Genomic DNA, 7764 nt, shown 5'->3' with positions numbered 1-7764 from the left:
CCAACATCTGGAACACTGATCTCTCCAGGGCTATACACAGTATCGCTCCCAAGCGTCCTCTCAGACCTGCTTCCAAAAAACGGCCATGGTATACGGAAGATCTTTGGGCCAGGAAGCGGATTCTGCGACGGCTAGAGCGCAAATGGCGGAGACATCAGGACTTAGCCGACAAGGCACTCCTAGACTCTCTTTTTGAGGACTACGGAGTGGCGATAATGGCAGCAAAGAATTCGTTCTTTTCTGCACGTATCGCGTCTGCGGAGTTGCGTCCGGCAGAGCTGTTCAGGGTAGTGAGGGAGCTCACGCAACTCCCTCCTCCCCTGAACCCTATTTTAGAACCATCTAAAGCCTGCTGCGACGACTTTAACAACTTCTTCGTGGATAAAACCTCTCGGATAAGGGCTGATCTTGACTCCATTATTAGTTCAGAATCTAAAATAGAGGCATCCAGAGCTTCCGTGGACTCAGTTAAACTGGATCACTTTGAGTCTGTAAATACCGAGGATGTGGACAAGATTCTTCGAAGTGTTAGGAGGACAACTTGCTCACTCGATCCCTGTCCTTCATGGCTGACAGCTCAAGGGGGACCGGTTGTAACTAACTTGCTACACCGTATCATTAATACATCGTTCAGGGATGGGCAGTTTCCATCTACTTTGAAGACGGCCATTGTTAAACCTTTGTTGAAAAAGCCCTCCCTTGACCCCCTAATTCGGAACAATTATCGGCCTGTCTCGCTGCTGCCATTTTTAGGGAAGGTGATCGAGAGGGCAGTTGCCTTTCAGCTTCTTGGATGAGATGGATTATCTGGACCCATTTCAAACCGGCTTCCGGGCGGGCTATGGAGTTGAGACTGCTATGGTCGCCTTAGTTGATGATCTCCGTCTGGGTATGGACAGGAGGAGCGTGTCCCTGTTAGTACTCTTGGACATGTCAGCGGCCTTCGATACCATCGATCATGGTATCCTTCTGGAACGCCTGAGAGAGTTGGGGATTGGGGGCTCTGCTTTGCAGTGGTTCCGTTCCTACCTCTCGGGCAGATTCCAGATGGTGGAGCTGGGGGGCTGTCACTCCGATAGGAGGTCCCTTACATCTGGGGTCCCTCAGGGAATGATTTTGTCCCCTATGCTATTTAACATTTCCATGAAGCCGCTGGGAGAGATCATCCGGGGACACGGGGCGCGGTGTTATCAGTACGCTGATGACACCCAAATAGTCTTATCTGTGTCTCCGACTGATGCAGTAACTAGGGATGGCATCTCTCCTCTAAATGCCTGCTTGGAGTCGGTAATGGGCTGGATGAGGAAAAACAGACTCAGCCTGAATCCAGAGAAAACGGAAGTACTGGTGATTGGCTCTCCTGGCCTGGGTAAGGAAATTGTTCCACCTGTCCTAAATGGGGTCACGCTCCCTGTGAAGGACTTGGTTCGCAGTTTGGGGGTGCTTCTGGACTCGTCGCTTCACCTTACTGCTCAGGTGGATGCAACGGTCAGGAGCACTTGTTATCAGCTTCGGCTGATACGCCAACTGCGACCCTTCCTGGGCCGGGGGGACCTTGAAACCGTTGTACATGCTCTGGTAACCTCTCGATTAGATTTCTGCAATGCGCTTTACATGGGGCAACCCTTGTACCAAACCTGGAAGCTTCAATTACTGCAGAATATGGCTGCTAGGCTGGTTACTGGATGTTCCAGGGCCAGCCATATAACACCAGTTTTAAAAGATCTTCATTGGCTGCCTATTCGCTTCCGGGCCCAATACAAGGTGTTGGTTATCACCTATAAAGCCCTAAATGGCTTGGGCCCAGAGTACTTGGAGGACAGCCTCTCCCCATACAATCCGCCCCGCACTCTCAGATCGGGTGAGAGACATCTTTTAAGAGTTCCAGATGCTAGATATGCTTCATCCCAGAGGGCCTTTTCTGTTGCAGCCCCACAGCTCTGGAACTCCCTCCCCAATGAGCTCCGTACTAGCACCTCCCTTAATACTTTTAAGAAGGATCTGAAGACCTTCTTATTCCGCCAGGCTTTTCCCCCGTGAGCCTTGTCTGTTATTCTTTTCCCCTTGGCGATGTTTACAATGTATTCCACTCTACACAGCCATTTGCTTGGGGTGCTGTTGGTTTTTTATTGTTGTTGACTGCTAATTGTTGTTAACTGTTGTAATTCTGTTGGGGGGGTTGGGGCTTGTGTTGTTTTAACTGTTTTATCTTTCATTGTTCACCACTGTGATCTTTGGAATAGCGGTATATAAATAAATTTTATTATTATTATTATTATTATTATTATTATTATTATTATTATTATTAAGGCTTTTGAGCTGATCCCAGGTCCCTTTCACACAACACAGTTCTGATTCCACTTTAACTGCCATGGCTTTGTGCTACAGAATCCTGGGGTTTGTAGTTTGTTGAGGCATCAAAGGATCTTTCAGGCCAAGAGTCTTAAATGCCTCTCCCTAAACTGCCAGTCCCAGGATTCAATACAATGAAACCATGATAGTTAAAGTGGAGTCACAATGCTTTAATTGTGTAACACGAAAGGGCCTCAGGCCTGGTCTTCTTACACTTTTTGTCTCAGCTGAATTGACTATGCTCTCTTTGGGCTGCTGGAGAGTAAGCAGTAGTTGAGGAAAAGTTTTACTTGTGTGTGAACTTTAATATCAAATTTAAATTTAATTTAATATTAAAGTATATGTTCGATGAATGGGAAGGGAATAATGTACTCCCTCCCCGGGTTGTTGAACTGTAATTCCCAGCATTCCTGGCCACTGGCTATGTTGGTGCAGAGGTGGCAGGTCAACATCTGGAGAGCCATAGGCCACCCCTTGGGCATCTGTGAATGATCTGCTATCTTCTTTTGTAGTGTAATCCAGACCTGGTGCTCCGTATTCAGAAGGTGCTCTGCCCTTCCTCAGTCTCCCATTGTTAATGGTTAAATGTGTTGTCTTAGTAGGCTTAAGAACAACAAAAATTTCTGTATGGTTCTGATGGCTCTGTGCCAGTTTTATTATCATGCCCCCCCCCCCAGATTGTATCCCCCTTGAAATATAATATTTAATTTAATTGTTGGTTTCTCCTAAGAGGGTATCCAAGGCAGCTAGATGGTGCTGTTTCTCCTATGCAGATGGTTCAACTGAATGTTTGCTTATCTTTGGACAGTTCCAGCTTAAGAAAAAAACATTAGTTTGCCTGGCTATAATTGTTATATCCTTATATCTGTGTTTTGGATTGATGCCTTTTTCATAAGGTAGAACACATATCTTGCTAATAGGCAGGAAAGGACATTAAGTAACTATTTTTAGTGACATACTCATGTTTTATTATCAGCCCAAATTATCAGTAATCATTTAGTAATAATGTTTATTCCATTAAAATAATGTTTAGTGCATCAGCACTGTGAGCAGATGATACATTTATTTCTGGGTGATGCATGAGGAATACTTGAGCAAGGGTAGCCATGCTTTAATGTTGTGTGCAAACACTGCACCCTGCTGGTTTTCAACAAAATAAGTGGAAATATAAGATACTTGTAAAACAATACACCACCATTGCCTATGAAGCCTACAGACAGGACTAAATAGTTAAAAGTCAAATTCAGCGGAGTCTTCCGCAATTCTATATAAGCAGCATTGACCAAGGCTAACGTAGATACATGGGCCTGATGCCATTGCTAGTCCCCACTGAGAATAACAGCATTCCTCATCATTGACTATGATGGCCAGGGCTTCAAGAATTTGCAGTGAACAGCAGCCTAGCAGGTCTGTGTCTCTCCCAACCTGACCCAAATGCAAGTACTAGTCAAATTACAGTAGACCCACAGAAGCAATGGTTTTTATTAGTACTGACTCCATATTCAATCACTGATTTACTGAATCTATTGTAGTTGGAACCACCAATAGGATTTAAGTAACAATATTCCTTGCCTTTGCAAGAAATGCTTCCCCACCACCTGTATGTTTGCATTCAGGAAAGGACTCTTTTCCTGGGACGATAGACACATGGTGAGCTTTTCCCATGAAGGAAGTACTCTGGCACAATCAGGATCTCCCACCTCCTTCAGAAGTCTAGGCTGTTACAACAGAACGTGTAGAGAGACTTTTCCTACACTATTCAGTGCTGAACTTTTTATTTGTTGAGACACTGTTGTCATAGCAAGCTCAAGCCAAGATATAGCCATGGCCCTCAGATTATGAGGGAGGAGAACCACTAAACAGATGGAGACAGACAGATACAGCCAAGATCAGAAGTGACTGGTGACATCTCTGATTCAGGGGACAGTGAATCAGTGCTGAAGTTTATAGGTGCTAATTTGGGTTCAGTGAGGTGTTTTGCAAGAGTTATCTAAAGGGCTGACTCTATTTTAAGAACACAGTCAGCCCTCCAGATTTGTGGCTTTGACTTTTGAGGATTTGATTATTCACAGATTTGATAAATATGTTCTCTCTAGGAATCTCTAGGCCCTCCAGCTTGATTCTATGGCCAACATTCACCCGACATCATGCTGGAGGACCTAGAGGTTCTTAGAAAAAACACTTCTCTGGGCATTTGTAGGTCTTCCAGTGCAATTCTGTGGTCAGCTTCCAGCAGATGTTGACTACAGACTTGCTCTGGAAGACCTAGAGATTGCAACAGAAGTGTTCTCTCAGATTAAAAAAAAACCCTAGTGTTTTATTATTTGCAGTTTTTCCACTTTCACAGGGGCCCTATGCCCTTAACCCTAGCAAATGTGGAGGGCCCACTCTACAGTTCAGCCCTCAGGAGAGCTCCCATAATATGCTTCACCAAACCCAGCGCAGCTCCTTTAAAATCCAGTGTTAATTCACTGAACCAAAGTAAAGGAGCCACTAGCTACATTTGGTTGGAATAACCCATTTCCCTCCTCTCCCCCCACACCACTTCTCTCTTTTGGTGATGACAGGAGTCCTATTAAACTTGGTACCTATCAGCATGTTTTAATCCAGCTCTGGGGCATGATGACAGATGTTGTGTTAGTGGGGTGGGTGAGTGAGTGAGGCTGACATATTCTTTCATGAGCGTGTCAGAAAAACCTCCTGATTGTCAAGGTTAACTAGACATCATATTCCACACCATGACAACATGATACCTGCACTAATTGTTGCAATAATAATGGCAAGGGAATTAAGACATCTCTTTTTACCACCCATAAATTTTCCAAGCAATCCTAAGAGAGATTGATATTGATCAATGTCATTCTCATGGGAAACAATTTTTTTTTTCTCCTTGCTGGGAGGAAGTCATAAAAAATACTCAGTTTTTGAAAAGCATTTGCAGTTTAGGGGTTATTCTATTAGAAAGAAATCAGTTTTTATGCAAAAAAAAATAAATAGAAATTTTTGGGCAGAAAACAAAATTCTCTGTACAGAAATTTTATTTTTGTGTAGATGTTTTTTTTCCTGGGCATAAAATGCCTTTTTCAATGCAATCCCATGCCCCCCCCCCAAAAAAAAAAAAACCTTGTGGATTTTTCAGAAGAAATTCTGAACTTCAAAGATTCTCACCCATTTAGAATTCTCCTTTACAGGTTTTCCCAACATTCAAGAAATCTGTTTTTAGCCACTTCATTATATATTTTCTATTTTCCCCTTCTGTAGAGACTAGATTTGTTGTTGTGTGCCTTCGAATCATTTCTGACTTTTGACAACACTAAGATGATCATATCATAGGGGTTTATATTGGAAGACAGTCATTGAAAAGTGAGGAATCAGAAAGCTGGGGGTTCCTATATCATGTGTAATTATTAATAAGTATGGTCTCTCTCACTACAAAATGCTTTTGGACTTTTGCTTTGTTTTGTTTGTTTCCCTGCTTGCTCTGTTTGTGGGTGAGGGATATCATCATTCCTTCAGTCTGGAATGGGCATTTCCAACCAGAGTTCTTCTGTTCAGAAACAGGCTCTTGCATTTGAAAAAAATTAGTCAATTGCATATGCGGTATTTGTAAGTCTATGCTGGCATCCTATTGGATAGTCCTAACTAGAGTCAACCCATTCAATTGTTAAATGGTGGGTCAACATATAGGCAAATCCCACAGATTCAATGGATCTACTCTGCTCAGGACTAACAACTATGGTCTAAAACACCCTGTAGAAATAATCTACCATGAGACCACTTTAACTGCCCTGGTTCAATGGAAGGGAATTCTGGGAACTGTAGTTTTGTGAGGCATTTAGTCTTCTCTGTCAGCGAGCTTTGGGGCCACAATAAATTAAAATTCCCAGGATTCCCTAGCACTGAGCCAGGGCAGTTATACTGGTCTCAAGATTATTTCAGCAGTGTGTTTTGGACCTAAGATTTGGGTCTCCATGTATATGCTCTGATGGTCAGAGCTGTTTGACGGTGGAACATGCTTCCTCAAGAGTGTGGAGTCTCCATTTTTTGGAGTTTTAAAAACTAATGCTGGGTGGCCATCTGTTGGGGAGGCTTTGTTTGTGAGTTCTTGCATGGCAGGGGGTTGGACTGGATGGCCCCTGTGCTCTCTTCCAACTCTATGATTCTATTTCTATTCTGAAATGCATATTTGGGGGGTTATGTTTAGATTGATGTCTGTTGCAAATTTTGAATTTGATGCTGCAAGCAGAATGTCAAGCTTCTTGGGATCCCCATTCCCTGGATAGCTATCCATTTGGAATATCCATATATTTACAGCTGTGATGAGTTATCTCCTGCAGGAAATTGATACAGACTGGATGCTGATTTGGATTACATCTGCTAAATTTAAGCTCTGAATGTGTAAATAATGGGTTCTGGTGATAGATAAAATATAAATCCAAAATAGGAAGTGGAAAATTTCAACATGGCAACCTAAAAGAGGTGGGAAGAAATAGGATGGGTCTTCTGTATCTGGTAAGCATGCATGTGTGTTGTGGGAAGACTTGCTGTGGTAGAAGGGGGAAGACAAACAAGAAAGAAAAAGATGCATTTGAGAAAGAACAGGAAAACCTGAAGGGTGTCACTCCAGTCAAACTGGTACAAGATGGCTGAGGACTAGAGGGAAAGTTCTCTGAGAAAATGGTGGTGGGGTCAAAAGTGGAGATGGACTAACAGGTTTCTCACCCAGGCAATATTCAGTACTTTGGCAAATGTAAAACAATATGTGCATTGTGTTGGCTTCTCCCCATAGAGATGTGTAAACAGAAGAGCAGACTGATATGCTACAAGAACAGGAGGGCAAGGAAAACAACAACAAGGGGAAACAAATTCATTTAAAATATCTATTGAAATTACAAATAAAACTCTTCAATATGATTCAAAGTACAAAACAACATTCAAAGGCATTCAACAGCTCTTTTATACATCACAGTGTTAGTGGCACAAAAATGTAGTTACATTTCAGATACAGAAACATTTTTACACTAATCAAATATCTCATTTATTGTACATCTGCATGACTCCTCCATGCTTCTCCACACAATGATAAAAATACATCCATGGAAAGGGATCAAGGAAGGTTCAGTTATAGGCAACATACCTGTACCTAACATTCCTGCATTCTGTTAAGAAAGAATCAGATACATAACAAAAGAAAAGAGAACCACCACGGGACTTGAAACGCAAATGACACACCATCACATAATGACAGTGCATCAGCAAGTCTGCATGGTTGTGGAGTAATATTTCATGCCACTGTCACCCACAGCTATTTCTATTACAGTTCCATCTACTTTGGATTTCATGGGAGAACCCGCTTTTTAAAACTAACCTGTATGTTGTAGCCCTCTAAAGATTGTGGGAATACATCTCATA

Source organism: Sceloporus occidentalis, unplaced genomic scaffold, assembly GCF_023333645.1.
Source record: "Sceloporus occidentalis isolate IW3139 unplaced genomic scaffold, rSceOcc1.0.p SCAF_118, whole genome shotgun sequence".
Classification (NCBI taxonomy): domain Eukaryota; kingdom Metazoa; phylum Chordata; class Lepidosauria; order Squamata; family Phrynosomatidae; genus Sceloporus; species Sceloporus occidentalis.
Note: the sequence above shows the minus strand (reverse complement) of the source record.